This window comes from Protopterus annectens, chromosome 4.part0 (assembly GCF_019279795.1).
Source record: "Protopterus annectens isolate FY-2018-M chromosome 4.part0, PAN1.0, whole genome shotgun sequence".
Taxonomy (NCBI): Eukaryota; Metazoa; Chordata; order Ceratodontiformes; family Protopteridae; genus Protopterus; species Protopterus annectens.
This window is the reverse complement of record NC_056733.1, coordinates 1,688,969,661-1,688,990,464: the sequence shown is the minus strand read 5'-3', so window position 1 is coordinate 1,688,990,464 and position 20,804 is coordinate 1,688,969,661.

Genomic DNA, 20,804 nt, shown 5'->3' with positions numbered 1-20,804 from the left:
GTGGTGCAGGCATGTATTAGGTGTTACACCAGACTGGGCCTTAGGCTGCAGAGGGCTGTGCTCACATCCGTAAGCAACAACCTCCGTGAACTGTTGGGTGCCATCCGTGCTTATACCGAGCACAAGGATAGATGGCATGATGAGATGATGGCCCTCATTGGCCGTGGCGTGTCCATGCTTCAACATGTGGTGGGTATGCAGCAATGCCCACGAAGATGTGGGCCAGCAAAACCAACAGCTGGCAGTTAACATGGATGTGCTAGGACACCAAGGGGCTCCTGTAGTGGCAGTAGCAGCCCCGGCCATGCAGGGGGTGTGCTGTCCACATCACACCAGAGCAGACCACATGTATGTGGTCCTGGCCAATCTCAGGAGGGACCTGGTACCAGTGGACAAATGTCATCAGCAGGTGAGCATAGCACATCGGGGCCTGTACCTGGATGTGCCCGCGGAACCACTGGCAGGCACAGTCCATGTGTCCATGGTTGGAGGCAGTGAACTGCACACCCTGCCAGGTATGGTCTGCAGCTGTCCATAAACACCTGTGTAGGGCAGCCACATGGCAGATTTGTGTGCATGCATACCCACACACTATGCAAACACACCTAGGACAACCCCATACCTACACACACCACATCACTTCGGCCAGCTCCCCAGAGTACACCCCTTACCCACACACATGGTGTCAAATGTATGGCCCAGCCTCAGCCTCTGACAAACCAACACAACACCCTGTGCATATGATGATACCAGTGCCCTATCCCTGTCATCCATACCATCAATGCAGGGATGGGCTGATATGGTTCTGATGCACACAGAGACTGCACAACAGTGTACCACAGTCCTGCAGTGTAACATGTTGTAGGTATTAGAGTGTGAGGCATATTTGACAGGTAGTGTAGCCATCCAGCAAGGATGCCTTTTAGCTGTTAGTAACACTGGTTGATTGTTGTCTCTATAATGTTATCCAATTGTGTTGTAGGTGTACATGTCAGCACTAGGATACCCTGTGCATATGATGATACCTGTGCCCCATCCCTGTCATCCATACCATCAATGTAGGGAAAGGCTAATATGGTTCTGATGCACACAGTGACTATACAACAGTGTACAACAGTCCTGCAGTGTAACATGTTGTAGGGAGTAGAGTATGAGGCATATTTTGCAGATAGTGTAGCCATCCAGCAATGATGCATTATAGCTGCTAGTAACACTGGTTGATCACGGTCCCTATAATGTTATCCATGTGTGTTGTAGGTGTACATGTGTCAGCACGAGGATAGTCTGCAGTCATATTGCACAATGGGGTATGTCACTGAGCTGACTCCATGGCTGTGACATATCTGGGGTACACTCAAACACATTTCACAGGTTACTATATCAGTTATTGCCTGTGCCACATGGACAGGTGGCCCACTGAGCCATGTATATCTTGCAACCTAATGTAGATCCATCCACATACGCACACACTGTTACTTGCCAACACTTGGACTAGACCCCTACCTAACTATGTCATGATAATGACATGTGTGGCATACGATGCACACACCGCACAGCATTTAGGGTGAGGTGTGTCCCAGGTTACATGGTACATGCAGAACATCCCCCAGCATGTACAGTATGCTAATGGTGGATGTAATGTGTGTATTTGGATGATATGTAGTGTGACACACCATCATATACACATTTACAGACACATACCAGCCAGATACACATCTGAGATACCAGGGTCTATCACTGCTGACTACCTTGACTGTGTCTCCAATGTGTTACAGGTAGGCAGTACACATCACATGCGTAACTGGCTTAGATTGTGGTAACTGTATGATTGATGGTGACAGTGGTAACCATAATGTGGTACATGGGACATATACCTAGTGTAACTTGGTGTAATAACAGTGTGCAGATCACCCACATCCCCCACTGGATATTGTACTCCCTGAAAACCATGATAACACTCTGCCATACTCACCATCACACATTGGCCACGATTGTGATATAACCCATAGTATACCCCAACACTGGTACTACAGGGATATGCACCTCATGCACATTCCACATGCGTAGTAGGGAGTCAATCAAGCATAGGTTGACTGTACATATCCCAGCTGGATACCTGCCATCTGCACATCTGTACAGGGACTGACTGTCATCAGATTGGCAGGTATCCCTGCCATAGCATGAGTGTGTTGACAGACCAGTAAGGGGTATATACTGTGACACAGCTCACACACCAGGGATACAACAGGGAGGCGTTGGTGTCCAGCCATGCTCGCAGGTGTGCCTGTTGTCAGTACTACATTAAGCACTCTGCTCTTGCCTAGGTTAGCACTGTCAACAGTAGTACTGCCATGATACACTACATGCCAGTGTGACAACACATACCCTGGGCTACTACACCTGTATGTCACACATTCACATGGATAACCATGCTGTACAGGCCTCATATATGTCTGTGTCCCACACATGACACTCACACCCCTTGCTACTGTAATGACAGCACATAGGTGCATGTATTGTACATGGCATTAAATACACTTATTACAGGTTATCAGGCTGGGTTGCGTTTCCTGGTTACGAGGGCTAAGCTATGCTTAGTAAGTATCAACATTGCTGCAATATAACAGCTAAGCTGATTTGCACACTGGTAAGCACTGCCTACACTGTGTAAGTGCCTGTACATTTACCCATAGCTTAGCACTGCTTAGATTCATGCAAACCCATGCAAACCCACTTAAAGCTGCTCAAAACTGCCTTAACCACTCTGTATCTGACAGTCCTTGCTTTACCCAGCAACAAAATGAACAGTCCTTAAACCCAGGACCCTTTACACTAAAGTCACAGCACTTAACCACTACGCCATGACCACTCTGGAGACAACTGTTGTTTTACTAATATAGCTGTCAATACACGTATTGAGTAGTATTGTACAATTGTCTTTAGTTCCTAATTTGCGAAGTCCTTGTTATTAATATGACTGTTGCATCACATATGTTGTTTTATCATTATGTGCACATATCAGATACATATGATGAGATACATGTGGGAGGGTATACACAACCGTGACGTTTACTCATGACAGGAATATGGTTATGCATATCATAGGTGTATATATGTCTACATGTACATACACATGTATACAAATGCATATGTCTACACATCTAGTGCTACATATATATGGCCATGTGTACATCTCTTCATATATATCTATATATATATATATATATATATATATATATACATATATGTATATACAGGTTTACATATATGTATATATATATATATATGTGTATATAGCTATATATGTATGCACATCCTATGTGTACAGATATGCCTAGTTAGTATATATGTGTACAGATATGCCTAGTTAGTATATATATATATATATATATATATATATATATATATATATATATATATATATATATATATATATATATATATATATACACACACACATATATATATATATATATATATATATATATATAGAGAGAGAGAGAGAGAGAGAGATTGCTATATGTGTATACATATCTATTCCGATATACCTACTACTGTCAATATATCTGTAGATATCCATACGTATATGTGTATATGTATCACTATCTGTATATGTGTAGACATATATTGCTCTGTATATGTTTATATCTGGGTGTGTATATGTATATCTATGCACATATACATACCCATCTATATATGTCGATAAGAATATGTGCAATTATCTATATAGATATCTGGATAATTATATGTACATATATTTTCACCATATGTCCTGAACATGGAGTGTAGCCCTACCCCAGCCCCTATAGTCCCAACTTCTAGTGCAAGGGGATGTCAGGTATGTATAGTAGGTATATTAGTAGACTATTGCTACTGTAATTGGGATTGTCTTCACAGACATGGTGTGTGTGGGAGGTCACATCTGCTTTTAACATGTGCGCCATTCACTGCTGACAGACATCCTAAGGACATCATATTTTAGTATCACTGCTAGCACGTAATGCCCCTGTGGACTGCAGCAGAGATATTGGCCAATATATGTGGACATTCTGACACACTCTGCACAGTCCAGAGGTATACATAGAACCCCTTAGTGCAATACATGTGGGCCATGCCTGACAATATGGATGTTAACAGCCATGTAGATGGGTGTAACACGTAACGACTGGTATACATTTGCTACCATAGGTTATGCATTCACACAACCCTGTCTGTCCTGACACATAATAACCACTGGTACAGGGGTGCTATGGCCACATACTACCTACTTGATATTGATGTGCATCTGTACAGCATCCCACTGCTCTGTCTGCCATGCATGACTGTTAAGGGAGGCCCGGCAGCAGCAAATATGGCAAGTATCTGGACATGGCATCTCACTGGGTAAGTACACTAAGCTGCTAAGCATGTAACAATGCACTGTGCAGGCTACAGGCAGACTGGCTCAACACTGGCCTACATCTCATATGGGGAAATGCACATGTAACTGCATATATAGCAGGCTCTACAGGCATGTCACAGCATAGGCTGAGATACATGTGTGAAAGTGCATAACCACAACTAATGTGAACACAGCCACAGCCACATATGGGAAGTTAGCATAATATTATAGTATATGGACTATCTGTTCAACACCATCCTCATATGTGCCACTCACAGATTAGCCCTACCTATACTGGGCTGCTACACAGTTTGGTCTGATGCCTGTCTGTGGTATGGGACATGTGTGTGTATAGCCCTACAAACATGTAAGCCAATACGGTAACATACAGTGGAGCAGCATGTGACATCAAATAGGACGGGACCTAGAACAATGATATCTACTACAGTCTGTACACAGGCCAAAGTACATATTAACAATACACACACTGTTGACATTCAGCATAAGTACACAGACGTCAGTACTGTACAAACAACCACAGAATGTCCAGGTTATGCCATCAAATATAACCCCTACTGTACATAACATGTGTAGCAGTCTGATATCTCACTGGCTTGTTATTGGATATGATGACACTAATTATGGTGTACAGCACATATGCACCTCTTAATGCATGACATATGTACAAAGGTTGACAGAGTTGTGGCTGGAAGCACATGCACAGGGCCAATATTGGCATGTTACTGTGATAACCTCATACATTTACTGTTGTAACAGGGTTTGTTGCAACATATGTCCTATGAGGGATAAGAAGCCAGTAACTGTCACAGCTTTCACCATCTATAGACTGCAGTCCTCATTCTACCTTCTGCAGTTCACAGATAGATGCTCTGTGGGTAACACATGACACCAAAGGCACAACACACTGCCCAGTCTGCAGATGACCCTACAGATGGGGATTACTCATAAACATAGAACTGACATGGCAGGTATTAAACATGTAGGACAGCCATATCCATAAACACATTGTTAATCCAACATTACTCCAAATGCAGTATAACAGCACTTACAGTCTGTAATCAGGTTAGGCGCATCCCCCTCCTGTGTCTTGCCCTGTTTTCACAGAGTATGTTGTTAGAGGTAAATCCCCAATCCATCTAAGATGCTGTTTGCCAAACAACAGATTTAGTTCCAGCTCACAGTAAATGAAAAGGGCCAACACCAACATGATGTTCCTAGATATTGGAGTGTGTTTTTTATGCAATTGGCTATGGGAATGTTACCACAGCTGTTCCACATGCAATCACTTAGGGGAGGGCTGCAATTTGTGCAGAGCCCATCAGCTGATCATGAGCATCACTTAGAATACACATGCTGCTGCCTAAGCAAAGCAGGTGTAGGTCTCCACATCCACCAGAGAGGGAGTGAGAGAGGCAGACAGAGGCAAAGACAAGCCAGGGAGGGGTGGGAGAGTAAAACTTAAGCATGTTTGGGTCACATGCCTACCAGCACAGGGTATCAAACCCCTGATGACTATGTAGTGCTATCACATTTCTATGCAATTATTGGATGCGCCACATAGATTACATGTTGTGGAGCCCCCAGAATGTATATGTGATGGTGAGTGACATCTGCAACAGGGATATGGTAGCTATACAGTAGGTGTAGTACACATGTCTGTCTACATGAACAGGTGCCAGTGTCAACACAGCCACATTCTCACAGGGACGCACACACATTGACACACTTGGCAGGGCCCGGAATACTACCCATCACTAGTGAGATTGCCACAACACATTACTGTGCAGGTATCACATGCACCACAAGGGTCATACAGAGGTTATATGGGCAAAGGGTATGGGGAGGTGTCTGACATCAGACAGCATTCTGTAGTATGCCAATGGGGGTTGTAGTGAGTGTGAATGTGAATATATGCATCATACAACACACACACACACACACACACACACATACACACACACAGGGTGCAAGTACTAACATGCATGGGTGCATTGATTCACGGGTGTGTAGTGGTGAACTGTGCCAGATGGCTATACAAGGCTAGGTGATGGGTTCATCTTGGCATCAGGCCACATGACAATGGTCTGCATTGTGGCTCAGGGGTGTAGATTCTCGAATTGCCCACACAGGTGTGTATTGTATTCACCATCCAGTCACCTGGGTGAATAATGCATGTGGGCAATGCTGTGCATTGCTTGCCATGCATGTGTTCCTTGGTCCATGACATGGACGGTGTCTGTGATGTGCACACCTCCCACATGCATGTACAGTGACATGTGGAACTGTACCTGGGGTGTCTGGCCCTTGTTGTATACACAGATTATCATCAGATGTACCAGTCTTGGCCACCTGTGGCAGGAACTGGTAATGGACAGCAAGTGTACCCTGCACCTACATTGATAGCATGCTAATGGCATTCTCTGGTGTCAGTGGCATATGTCCATACAGGGCATGTTTTCAGGCATGGTATGTCCTCTGTGAGTCACATTTGATGGCACCACAGGTGTTGCAGGTGTCCATTGGGGAACATGGGAAGGTGCACTGTCTGCATGTATGTGCCTATTGGACAGATGTACAGGGTGCCATGCCCTCTGTAGCCCACTGCAATCACTTCATAGTTACTATCAGTGGGCAATATGAAGTGTACTACCAACATAGTGGCTGTTGCCTAGGCAAGTGTTTGTGTGTGTATGAGGCATGGGTTGGGAGTGTTGTCTGGCTAATACTAGGGTTGCTAAATTTGTTTGCCTGGCCTTGATGTCACATGTATCGGTATGGATCTGCACCCCAGCCTCTCAGCTATTTCACATCTGTTATCCATGTATGGTGGACATTGTGATATCTACTAGGGCCACCAGATAAGGTATTTGCAAAACCCACTCCACATTGGGCCATTTGTCACACACTCACAACCACATCCACACAGGATACAAGTTACAAGCACAAGACACACATACACACACAGTGATGTCTGGGATTAGAACTTCTACCTAACTATTTTAATACACTACAGCAGTACGCAGTCATAGTTGGATGACATCACCAGGATTGCCAAAGTAGGGCATTCAAATTGTAGTTAGTGTGGCTAGGTTAAAATGCACTACTCCCTGCACAGATATTGAAACACACACAAAACATCCCCAACCAACATGTGTGTGTATAGAACCCCTAACAGAGGTATACATCACACTATAGCATGAAGCTGTTATAGGATGCACCACAGGGATTACTGGAGAACACCTTCCCCAAAGGTGTATTTCACAGTGACTGACATCAGCAGGATTGTCAAAGTAGGGAATTCAAAGTGTAGCGAGTGTGGCTAGGCTAAAGTGCACTGCTCCCTACACAGACATTGAAACACACACATAAACTCCAGAACTGCCATGGGTGGGAATATAACCCTACCAGAGATCCATATCACACTACAGCAGTACACAATTATGGCACACACGACAGAGATTACTGGGCTACATTCTTCCCAGATGTGTATTTCTAGATGGATGACATCAGCAGCCTTAACAAAGTATAGCATTCAAATTGTATGTAGTGTGACTACCCTAAAAAGCATTGCTCGCTACACAGGCACACTTGTTATGTCTGGGATTTGAACACCTGTCAAACTAATTTTTCATACTACAGTAGTATACAGTTATAGGATATGCTACAGAGATCACTGGAGTGCAACCTTCCAAGAGATGTATTTCTAGATGGATGACATCAGCTGCCTTACCAAAGTAGAACATTTCAATTGTAGGGAGTGTGACTACCCTAAAAAGCATTGTTCTCTACACAGACAGAGACACACACAGTTGCCAAGGTTGGGATTAGAACTCCTCCCTAACTACTTTATCACACTACAGCAGTACACAGTTATGGCACACGCTATGGCAATTACTGGGCCACACACTACATCAGTGCACAGTTATGGCACATGCTATGGCAATTACTGGGCCACACCCTTCCCAGAGATGTATTTCTAGGTGGATGACATCAGCATCCTTACCAAAGCAGAGCATTTCAATTGTAGGGAGTGTGAATACCCTAAAAAGCATTGCTTTCTATACAGACAGACACACACAGTTGCCAAGGCTGGGATTAGAACTACTCCCTAACCATTTTATCACACTACAGTAGTATGCAGTTATGGCACACGCTACAGAGATTACTGGGATACAACAACCTTCTCACAGATGTATTTCTAGGTGGTTGACATCAGCAGCTTTACCAAAGTAGAGCATTTCAATATTAGGGAGTGTGGCTACCCTAAAAAGCATTGCTTTCTACACAGGGACAGACAGACACACACACAGTTCCCATGTCTGGGATTTGAACTCCTATCTAACTATTTTATCACACTACAGCAGTACAAAGGTATGGGATGCACCACAAAGATTATTGGGGTGCAACTCTCCCAAAGGTGTATTTCACTGTGGATGACCTCAGCAGGCTTATCATAGTAGTGCTATGTGGAGGGCAGTGTGTGTGCATAGGCCATAACCCATTCATCAGAGGTTGACATGCCACATGCAGGCACACACAGGGTCATATTTCACAGGTACGTGTATACAGCTGCTAGATGACTGCATCCTTGTACAGTCATGTTGCACAGCTAGCATGTGCTCCACATAGTCTGTAATGCTGACAGATACTGGTGGATAGTATCTGCAGTGAGTGACATCTGAACCTCATGTGGTTGGGGCCCTTTGGCTGTGTGCTGGGTGGGACAGGCCTGGATGGCTCCTTGTCACAGTCTCCCTCTTCCACACATCTATGTATGTATACCTTTGGCTTATTATAGTGTGTTGTCCTTACATATAGACATATATGTATTCCTATCCACTGTGTGTGCAAGGCATGAGCGGTGCATACTGACGAGTATCTGCACTAACAACTGTGACTGCCAGATATGTCTGGTCCACTAGTGTTTGCAGACATCACCTTCATAGTGTGTGAGCATGCCCAGTATGCCTAACTGTATTTAATGTGTGAATCGAGTCCAGGTAGTTTGTACTGCAGTGCTGGCTTTTGTGTTGTAAACCAACATGTAGCATGCTGTTTCTGCAAGGTATCCATTGAGCATTTGGCATTGACTGTTACTACATTTCTGCCTAGAATGGGGGGGCTCACCTGACTATTTCTACATTTCTACACAGGATTGGGGGGCACAACTGATGGTTACTACATTTCTACATAGGATGGGGGGGCACACCTGAACACCTGACTTTTTCTATATTTCTACACAGGATTGAGGGGGCACACCTGACTGTTATTAGGTTAGTACGTAGGGTTGCGGGGCTCACCTGACAATTTCAACATTTCTACGCAGGATTGGGGAACACACCTGACTGTTACTACATTTCTACATAGGATGGGGGACACACCTGACTTTTTCTACATGTCTACACAGGATTGGGCGGGCACACCTGACTGTTATTACCTTACTACGTAGGGTGGGAGGGCACACCTGTCTATTTCTACATTTCTACACAGGACTGGGGGACACACACCTGACTGTTATTACATTACTATGTAGGATGGGGGGGCACTTGTCTATTTCTACATTTCTACACAGGATTGGGGGTAGCACACCTGACTGTTACTACATTTCTACATAGGATGGGGGGCACACCTGACTATTTCTACATTTCTACACAGGATTGGGGTGGGCACACCTGACTGTTATTACAGTACTGCATAAGGTGGAGGGCACACCTATTTCTACATTTCTACACAGGTTTGTGGGGGCACACCTAACTGTTATTCCATTACTCCGTAGGATGGGGGGCACACCTGAAACTTGTACACATTTGATATGACTGCACAGGTATGTCAGGTACTCCATTTCATTCTGTATTCATACCTATCATACTGAGTAGAGGCATACCAGTGTACTACAGATCGGAGCTTTAACTGCCCTACATATTAGTGTCTGACATCCCCTACCCTTCAGAACAAACATCCCACTGCCTGTCATGCTGTAGGTAGTCCGTGTAGACCTGGCGGGGAGGTTAACCATAGCCATTATTCAGAGGCCATAGCACAGGCTCTGTTTGGGCTTGTCTACACCTGTCCTGCTGGCTGAGACTGTTGTTAGGTATTTGAACCACCCTGACTGGCATGTGTGAGTCATATGGACACATGTGTCACTCAGCACATTTCCTGCAGTGAGTTTTGTCACCCTGTGTAGTACTGGCTACTATGGTGACTCCAGTATGTGTTACAGATGTTATGGTGCTACTATGGGTGTCTATTGTCTGCTGCAATAACACTCAGCCACCCAATTCCCTTGCATGCTCACATCCATACCATAGATACAGGTAATGACACATTCTACTCCATTTGGCAATTGGTTGGTTGATTGACTTACCTTGAGAGTGTGCCAGACTTGAGGATGGTACTGGAGGGCTGCCTATGTCGGATGCACATAGTACACTCACTATACATAGTTGAGTACAGGTAGTGTCATGTTTGGCATCTCTTTTACTGTATATGCGAGTCAAAGAGAGGTGTCATTCCCTGGGTCCCTACTGTGTCAGTGTATGTGCTATACGTTGTCTCTTTGCCGCAGCCTTGGCATACTGGACATGCCTTCATCTGCCTACTGGGGCAGGCTCAGGTTGTTCCTCCACTGAGTCACTCTGTGCCTGTGCAGGCCTTGGCATTGGTGGGAGCTGTGTGGACCTGCCCCATGCTGGTCCTGCTGCAGCTGTTTCCACAGGATCATATTGTGTAGCATGGCACACACCATAACAATTTGGGTACATGTAGCTGGTGAGTACTGCAAAGCTCTAACGGATGTGTCCTGACACCGGAACCATGACCTGACCATCCCGAACACACGCTATACTATAAGTCTGGTCTATGTGTGTGCCTCATTATGGCATTCTTGTTCAGGTCTGTGTGCATTTCTGATGGATGTCATCAGCCACAGCTCCAGTGTGTAACCAGCATCCCCCACTAGGTGACCATAGGGGGATGTCCCCATTGGCAAATCTGTGGTCCAGCTGTGTCAGATGCCACATATGGGAATCGTCATAGCTTCAAGGGCAACCAGCACACACATTCATTATAATGACCTGGGCATCACAGATGACCTGGCAGTTGATGGAGGGGACACACCTGCGGTTGATATAGGTCCTACTCTGATCACCAGGTGGTGCTTTGATGCATATGTGCATGCAGTCTATAGCACCCACTACCTCAGAGTATTCTGCTATTTGGTGTAAGAGATGCATATTGCTGGCCAACACCTCATGGGTGTTGGGGAAATATATGTGCACGCTGGCATGTGCTAACGTGGCATCCAGGAATTGGTGGAATACTCTGGATGCTGATGCCTGTGAGATTCCCATGATATCCCCAGTTGAGCATTGGGAGGTACCTGTGGCTAGTAATCTTAGGCTTGGTATCCACTGGGATGGATTCCCCTCAGTCAGTTTGGTGTGTCAGGTGTGGCCGGCACAGCTCAACAATTTTCTGTAGGAGGTCTCTGTCCACCCTATAGCGCTCCACTATCTCCAGCTCATGTAGCCCCTGGTAGATTATCCTGGGTCTGCACACTCTTCTCCATCTCCTCACTGTGGGTTGATTGGCAGCATTCACATCCTCACCAACCTCAGCGTCTTGCACATGTTGTTCTATGTTGCCTGCTGCAGCCCTTCTCATTTTGTAGGTTTGTTTGTTAAAAGTTCCCCGCTTGTATACATCAGTGGTGTAGAGTGTGGGAAAAACCAGTGAGGAAGGTGTTTGTATTGTTTATAGTAGTGTTCTGGTCTGGTCTGGTCTGTTGCTTGTGTAATTGGCTGATTCTGATACATTTCACCTGCCAGCTATGCTAGTTCTACTTGGTTACCTCCCTACTGCTGTTATCCCTTTCCATTGCCTTCCTGTTTAAGCACTGGGGTGTGCTGCACAAACAGAGTGCACAACTGTGCACACTGCTGCTATTTCCTGGTTTAACTTTTATTTTCTGCCTTTAAAACCCAGTGTGCGGCACTCACTCCCACTTAGGCATTGTAAAGACTGCTAGGCAGATTTAGACACACCCCCTAGATTAGCTGTGCTAAGCTAGGAGCAAACCTAAGCCACAGGGCTCCAATCTGCTTACAGTATGCCTGACATACCCCCATGGTGTCACCTAGCTCCTAGGCTTGCACCAAGCTCTTCCTAATCTAAAACTGTTGGGACATGACTCACATGCTGGGGAAAACTCAAATTCACTATCCTTCCCCTCATTTGCATAGGATTGCCTGCTAATGCATAGTTACATGTCTCACACTGAGCCTCTCCCTGTAGCAACCAACACTCACTAGCCATGTTGTCTTCTGCCTGCCTTTGACTTGCATGGTAGAATACTGATTTTAGTTAGAATGCTTAATTTAGGTTCATTTTATTTTCCTCTAATCTCATTTGCTCACCACTGCCCTACTCTTAAGCAGCCAAGATTGGCTAAAAAAAAAAAATAAAAGTTGCTTTTGTATTTTTTTTTACTGTTTGCAATGCCAGTAGCCTTATACTTGGCCATTGGCATGCTTACTACATGATATGCAGACTTTATTCTGAGCTGTTACAGCTCCATTTCGGATTTTGCAGAAATGTACTCGGTTACTAACTGAGTACATTTCTGCAGATAGCACTGTTCCTGCACGGATGGTTGCAAGCTTCTTGGATTGCAAAATCATCTCATTTGCATAGATTTCTCCTGCAAATGGGGTGATTTGCATACAAGGGCTTAGTCCATGCAGGATTAGTGCAGGCGCACTCATGCATGCCCCTGCAGGCTGTTGCTGGATCTCACGGCAGACATATTGCCTGCTTGAGCTCCTGCACTGATCTTGAATGCCATGCAAGCTTTAGAGAATCCAAGGGATTGTATTATAAATATTAGGTATAAGTATTATTGCCATCTATTTATATTAAGTAATAATTTTTGAAAGACTTCATCAGTAAGGGTGAAGATGTTAAATAACTGTGTGCTATAATCTTTAACTGAAGTTTTATATATGATACATCCCACTTTATTATGATTGAATTGCTTGTCATCTATCTTTCATGTAACTATTAATTGCTTATACAATAACTAAACATTTATATTGTATTAGAATTCTGTCTAATCTACAATAGTTCTATATCTGTTCAAAATAATATAAATATCACTTATTCCTATTACAAATATTTTCCATATGATAATTCAATTTATGGAGCTCAGATGTTCTGGATTGTCAAGCTATGAATGATAACCTGATGGACTTAGGTTTATCCATCAGATTAGGAATGATTTTCATTCCATGGCTAGTGTGGATCTTAGTTTTTTTAACATTTATTAATTTAAATTTGTTATTTCACAAAAATAATTTTAGTATGCCTGACCAAAACATTACTTTATTGGTAAACACTCAAAGTGTAAAACTGATAATTTCCTTTAAATGCTCAAGCATATATTTTATAGTTATCAGAGGAAAATGTTTAATAGTCATAATAAAACAAAAAAATCATAGTCTAAATAACCTAAGATGGATTTACCTTTATTATCTTTAAATACCAATGGCTTAAACAATCCTAGCAAGAGATCAAATCTACTGAAATACTTAAAAGTGAAAAAAGCACAAATTGCCTTCCTTCAAGAAACTAATTTCAAAACAAATGACAATTACAAATGGAATACTAAGGAATATATTATATTGGCACAATCCACTTATAAGACTAAGACAAAAGGGTTACCAATTGTATGGAAAACAAATGTGATTAACCCAGAAATCATTTATAAGTATGAAGGTAAAGAAGGCCTTATGGCATTAGTAATAGTTAAATATAATATCAGAATATGGACCCTAGCCAGTCTATACTGGTTCTCAGGCATTGGAACAGGAACTGTTAAAAAAAAAAACTTGGATTTAATTTCCAATAATTATAAAGGCAACTTAATATTAGGAGGATATTTTAATTGTTTATTTGATATTTCTGAAACTACAAATAAAAGACTGCTGTGTACATCTGCTGTGTCAAAAGCTTTAAACAAGTGGGTAGAATCATTTCATCTTGTAGATACTTTCAAATTTAAAGAAGATAAATCGTTGTTGTTTTCCAGTCAAGATCACAGATTTGATACCGAAACTAGAATAGATAAAATATTGGCTGCCCATGACTTACAATCTAAAATCATTAATTTCTCAATCACTCCCTGTCCTTTTTCAGACCACAATATATTGATACTAAAACTTCAAAATAGGTACAAACCATTAATCTTTAACTCCAGAATTCCAGTATATATAACTAAAATTAAAGAGTTCAAACCCGGGTTGTTATCTGGATTACAGTTCTTAGATATTAATTACACCACAGAGATAAGTAAAATAGTGATATGGGACTCATTAAAAGCTTACATATATGGTAAAACCCTAACTTTGTATAAAAAAAATCAGAGAATGAGGTACTGAATTATTAGATCTGCAATCCAAACTTTTATCAGTAAAAGCTGAAAAAAAATCAAAATTATTTGCAGATGAAAAAGAAAGTAAAAGTATTAAACAATAAATACAATGAAATTCTAACACATAAAGCTAGTTTAGCTTTAGCAAAACTAAAAATTAATACCTTAGCCACTTTTCCCAAATATCTACATAATAATATCCACAAGAATCAAAATACAATCAAAAGCTGATAACATTAAAGTATCTTCCATGAAAGGAAAGGGAAACATTTCTCAGATATAGGTGACATTCTTGATGCCTATACAAATCACTATATGAAACACTTCCAAAAAGAAAATATGCATATTGATAAATTAAATCTAGATGAAAAATGTTCTAATAAAAAAAAAAAAAAAACAGAAAAATTAAAACTAGCTCTGCAAGCACCCATATCCTACAAAAAATACAGATACAATAAAACAGGGTAAAATAATAAAGCTCCAGGTATGGATGGCATAATTATGGAAATATATAAACATTTTCCTTTAAAGATACTATCGCTCTTCCATAAAACTCTATTATAAATTCAGTCACAAGCTTTAATTCCACCCTGTTGGAGATATTCCTTAATCACACCAATCCTAAAGGAAAACAAATCTCTAAACCTCTGTACCTCATATAGACCTATATAATTATTAAATAATGACTATAAGATATTTATGACAATATTAACTAACAGAATGAAAATACCACTATCCAAAACAATAAATAATGATCAAACTGGATTTATATATCATAGACACACACATGACAATATTCAACAGATACTTTCTGTTATAGATTATGTTAATAAAGAAAATAAAGAAACATTCATTATTGGCTTAGATATAGAGAAAGCCTTTGATTCCCAAAATTGGGACTACTTATTCAAAATCCTAATGCTATTTGAATGTCTTGCATCCTTTGTTCATCTCCTAAAGAATATATATATATATATATATATATATATATATATATATATATATATATATATATATATATATATATATACAAATAATTTAGTGTATGTCAAGTTAGGTCCTTTTACCTCTGAATCTATACATATAACAAAAGGCACTAAACAAGGATGTCCCATGTCACTGATCCTATTTGTGCTGGCTATTGAAATATTGGCAGATTCAACTTGTAGCAATATAGCTTTTCCCAGTTAGGGGTCGCCATAGCGGAACTCCGGTCCACTAATGATTGGCAGTTGATTTTTACATACCGGCTTGCCAGGCCTGATGCACAACCTTCAACAAAGGTACACCCATTCACACATGTCTCCACGCAGAAGACGCTCTAGTTGAGAATCGAACCGGACAGCGTCTTACTGTGAGACAACGCTACCGCAGCACCACCACTGCGGTATAACAATACATTTCTAAAGTAATGCTATTTGCTAATGACATATTATTAACATTATCTAATAAAAAAGACAGTAGAAGAATTAGATATATTAATTGACAAATTTAACATGACTTCAGGACTCCATTTCAATAAATCAACATAAACATTTTTATCTTTAAATAAAAAAAGAACTGCAGACTAAGGGGAATCACATCATAGTGAAACAAGAATCTACCTTAAAATATCTTGGACTTGAGTTATGCAATGATAATAATGAATTTGTCATAAAAAAATTACAATAATATCATCAGTACAATTAAAATCTCTATGGAAAAATGGAACAAAATAATATTAACATTTGAAGATAGACTACAGTTAACAAAATTGGTTTTACTGCCCAATATCCTATATATAGCCTTGGGAATACAACTGTTACCAGAAAGGAACATACTTAAAGAAATAAATTCATGCCTAATAACTTTTTATGGTTTCTCAAAAGAAACAGAATAGCTTTAATACATCATATCAGACCATGGAAACAGGGAGGATTAAACTTTCCTGATATAGAAACGTATATTAAAAGTATCAATATCTAAAACAATCTCAAACTGGATAAGTCCAAATTACTCTGCAAATTGGAAAGAATTACTAACTTTAATATATATAAATAAATTTGATTTACAAAAATCATATAATAGATAAAAACAATTTGCCATGGCACATATATATTAGTATGCAATATAACATAACTAAACCCACTAAACCTCGTATGATTAATTATTACATTGACTCATTTAGGAAAATTATTAATGCAAATATAGATTTAAAAATCTGGTTTGATCTTTTAACACCATTTGTAGTCACAAAGAACTTTCCACATAAAATATACAGAGAAATTATTAATTCTTGGGAACAGAAAGGATTTGTTTGTTGGTTCCAATTTATCTAAAAGTTTTAGATATGCAAGTAATAAAACATACAAAATTTCACAACAGGGGCTAACTTTACAGGGTATTCTGTCATATTCACAAGATTTAAGTAGAATAATTAACAATTTTTCATTTAAAGAAATACCTAAATTTACAAAATACATATATGAAATCATATATAATGACTTGGGAAACAGTATTTCAAAATTTTACAAAATATTGATAAACTATAAAAAAACACCCAAAACCTCATATTGGAAATATATAACAAAAGGACACTCAATACAGTTAACTGAGGGTATTACAACAAATATCGTATAATTGATAAAATATACATCCTTTGCACAATACTGGAAAGTTTTTAATTGGAAATCCTTGCACAGAGCATTCTTAACCCCAGACAGAATCAGTAAAATTAGTTATTCCATAAAAGGAATATGTTGGAGATGTAAACAAGTAGACAAAGCAGATTGGAACCACATTTTCTTTGATTGTGTTAAAATTAAGCTATTTTGGAATGGTATTAATAACTTTCTACAGGCTTTATTTGAGTCATTTTATTTAACTAAAGCTCTTACATTATTAAATGTGAACAAAGGTCCTCATTTGAATAGGTCAAACATGTATCTAGTATGGACTATATTGCAATTTCAAGGAAGTGTATAACAAGAAGTTGGAATACCACACAATGCTAACTTTGGAAGACTTCTACAGCCTACTGAGGACCACAGCATTATTGGAAATTAAAATTAAAGAACAAAGAATTTATCCAAAGCCATTTATCAGCAACCCTTGAGGAAAAGTCTTATTGTTGATTGATACTATACAATAATTGATCAGACACTCTGATAGTGGATTGGACATACTTATAAAGTAACTGTATACATTAAGATCTGTTACATGGTCAGGCTAATGTAAATAGTGTACATAGTTATTTAAGATGTTATGTATAAATACTATGAAATTCATTCAAATGTATTTGAAAAATAAAAACAATTGAAAAAAGATAGATCTAAAATGTTATTGTGTATTTTATTATGGCCATCTGTACTCTTATCTAGATTATTTTAATAATCTTCATCATCTTAATTCTTCTACACTATTTCAAACTTAATTTATATATATATATATATATATATATATATATATATATATATATATATATATAAATAAATAAGTTAATATTACTTAACACATGTATATAATCTAAAAGGTAGTGGTAAAGAACCTTGAATTTTTAACTGTGGTTTATTAATACTTTTGTGTATTGTCTAAGCTAGAATTGCAGTTTTACACATCTTTGTTTTCAACTTCATGCAAATTTCATATGTAAGCAAATGTATTAGTAGGCCTATACTACTGTTTTATGTGTTTTGGTTTGCTGTTAATTTTGCATAAATAATCAACTTATTTTATATTCACTAATACTCTTTAAATGCTATCTCTATTAAGTTGCTAAACTATAAATGTATTATTAGTTTAATGTACATTTGGCCCCTTGTGTGACTAAAAATGATCTTAGGATTAGTCTACCTATCCAGTTAGAAAATGGTGAGAAGGAAGTCCAGCGGATGCTCTTTTGATACCTTCCTTCTATAACACAGTCATGAAAGTGAATCAAGATTGACCAAAAACTCCTTCTAGCTATGATACCATGTTGATTGTCATCTTACAGGCTGTTGTTCTCTAGAAATGCTACCAAACTTTCCCCTAATTATTTTCACTATTATTCTTTTTGCCACTTTTGCAAAGCTATCAGATCAGTATTTACTCAGATTTTTTTCTTCTCCTCTTTTACAAAGGATGTGCAACTGCTGCCTTCTAGTCCTTTGGTACTTCTGCCAAAGACCATAATCTCTGTTAGGAGGATCTGTCAACAAACAATCCAGGCTTCTGAGGATTCTGTGTGGAACCCCATCTAGCACTTATAAGGTATCCTCCATAAGAGCAGTCAGTACCTTTTGTATCTCTTCCCCATCTAAGGCAGCCAGTCTGTTCCTTGTAGGGTATCCTTCATAAGAGCAACCTAAAATGATGCTTGAAGACCAAAATGCAGTCAAAATGATAAGGCAATTGATATGTATCATGTTTCACTTTTGAAAGCAATGTTAAGGAAACCTGATAGAGTTTGTTTGGAATTAAGGAACAGTTTGACATAGGTTACTTAAACTTTAAATGAGTTGCAACTGCATCTTTCTTTAACAGACACAGGTAAAGCTGAAAAATCATAGGGTAGCTCCAATATAGACAATTCTCATTTAATCACCATAGGACTGGGCAGTACAGAGAACTTCAGCATAATACAGGATGACATTTCACGCAAATAAGTCAGGAAGTTATTAGGTCAGTTCTTTTGCAAAGCTTTTAACTTTCTGTTTCAGTATCACCTATGTAGTAAAAAACCTATTCCAGTACCAACTGTGTTGTGCAACATGGCCGGGCACAGTAACAGTGATTAAGACGCATTCATTCTGACTATTGATTAATGTTCCAGCTACCCAGCATTGTGTAAGCTTTATGGCATTTGCTCATTGTAGAGTAAAGGTTTGAAAATCATAAGTTAAGTCTTCATCATGTATTTATATAATCATACTGTGAACATAAAAATTGTGTACAAGTGGCATACCCCATTTCCTACAATATTCAATCAGCAGTTGATTTAGCACATCCTTCCATAACTTTTAGCACTTTTTTATTAGTGATGTTACATAACTTTTTAACTTGCATCATCTTGTAATCTGTTGTACTTATAATAATTATGTTTATACCTCTGTCTTTATAAATAAAGGTCTTCTTATCATACCCTTCAAATTTTTTGCTCAGGAAATCTGGACAAAGCCAAAAATAATGGGGGAACAATGATGCAAAATATGGGCATTTTTAAAATAATACTCTAAATTTCTTAAACAAATGTTAATTGAACAATAGGTTTTGCAACAACATACATTTTCTAAACACTAGAAATTATGAAACTCTAATGTCTTGAGTAAGTGCAATCCTTGGAGACCAGAAAATTAAACATTTTTTGAGGACTGGGACAAAATATGAGACAAAAATCAGGGATATTCTATACCATCAGGACCAACTGATAGGTATATTTCTTTCATCTTCAAGCCCTTAGATATATTTTTATTCCTTGTACTTATTTGTATACCATTTAGTATATTCAGTTTTCCAGTAGTAATTTCAGGGGATCTACAGTAAAAGATCGAACACCACATCATTGAGCCCCAGTTCATTTTGAACAGAACATCAAAGAATACAGTTGTTGAAAGCCAACTTCTTTGAATCTCACTGCATTGTATTGCAACAGTTGGCCAACAGCTCAGAAATCTGTGTGTAAATCAGAATGAATAAAAATATTTTCTACCATCATGTTATACATACCAAAAGTAACATGTACGATTTTAACGTCTTGGCTGTTGCCCAGCTATTGAGATTTGATGAGTTGAGATTCACATAGGTCAGCTTTTGACAATTGTATTTTTTAGTGATCTGGTCTCCATAAACTGGGACTTGATGCTGTGGCTGTTCAGTCTTTTAATACAGTTTTCAGGTTTATAATTGACAAACGTTTTGAGACTGCATAGACTTGTCAGTTTTCTCTAGTGTTCTGCATGCATACAGTTCCTATACAATGTATTTTAAGTCTAACCTGGGAATTAATGAAAGGCC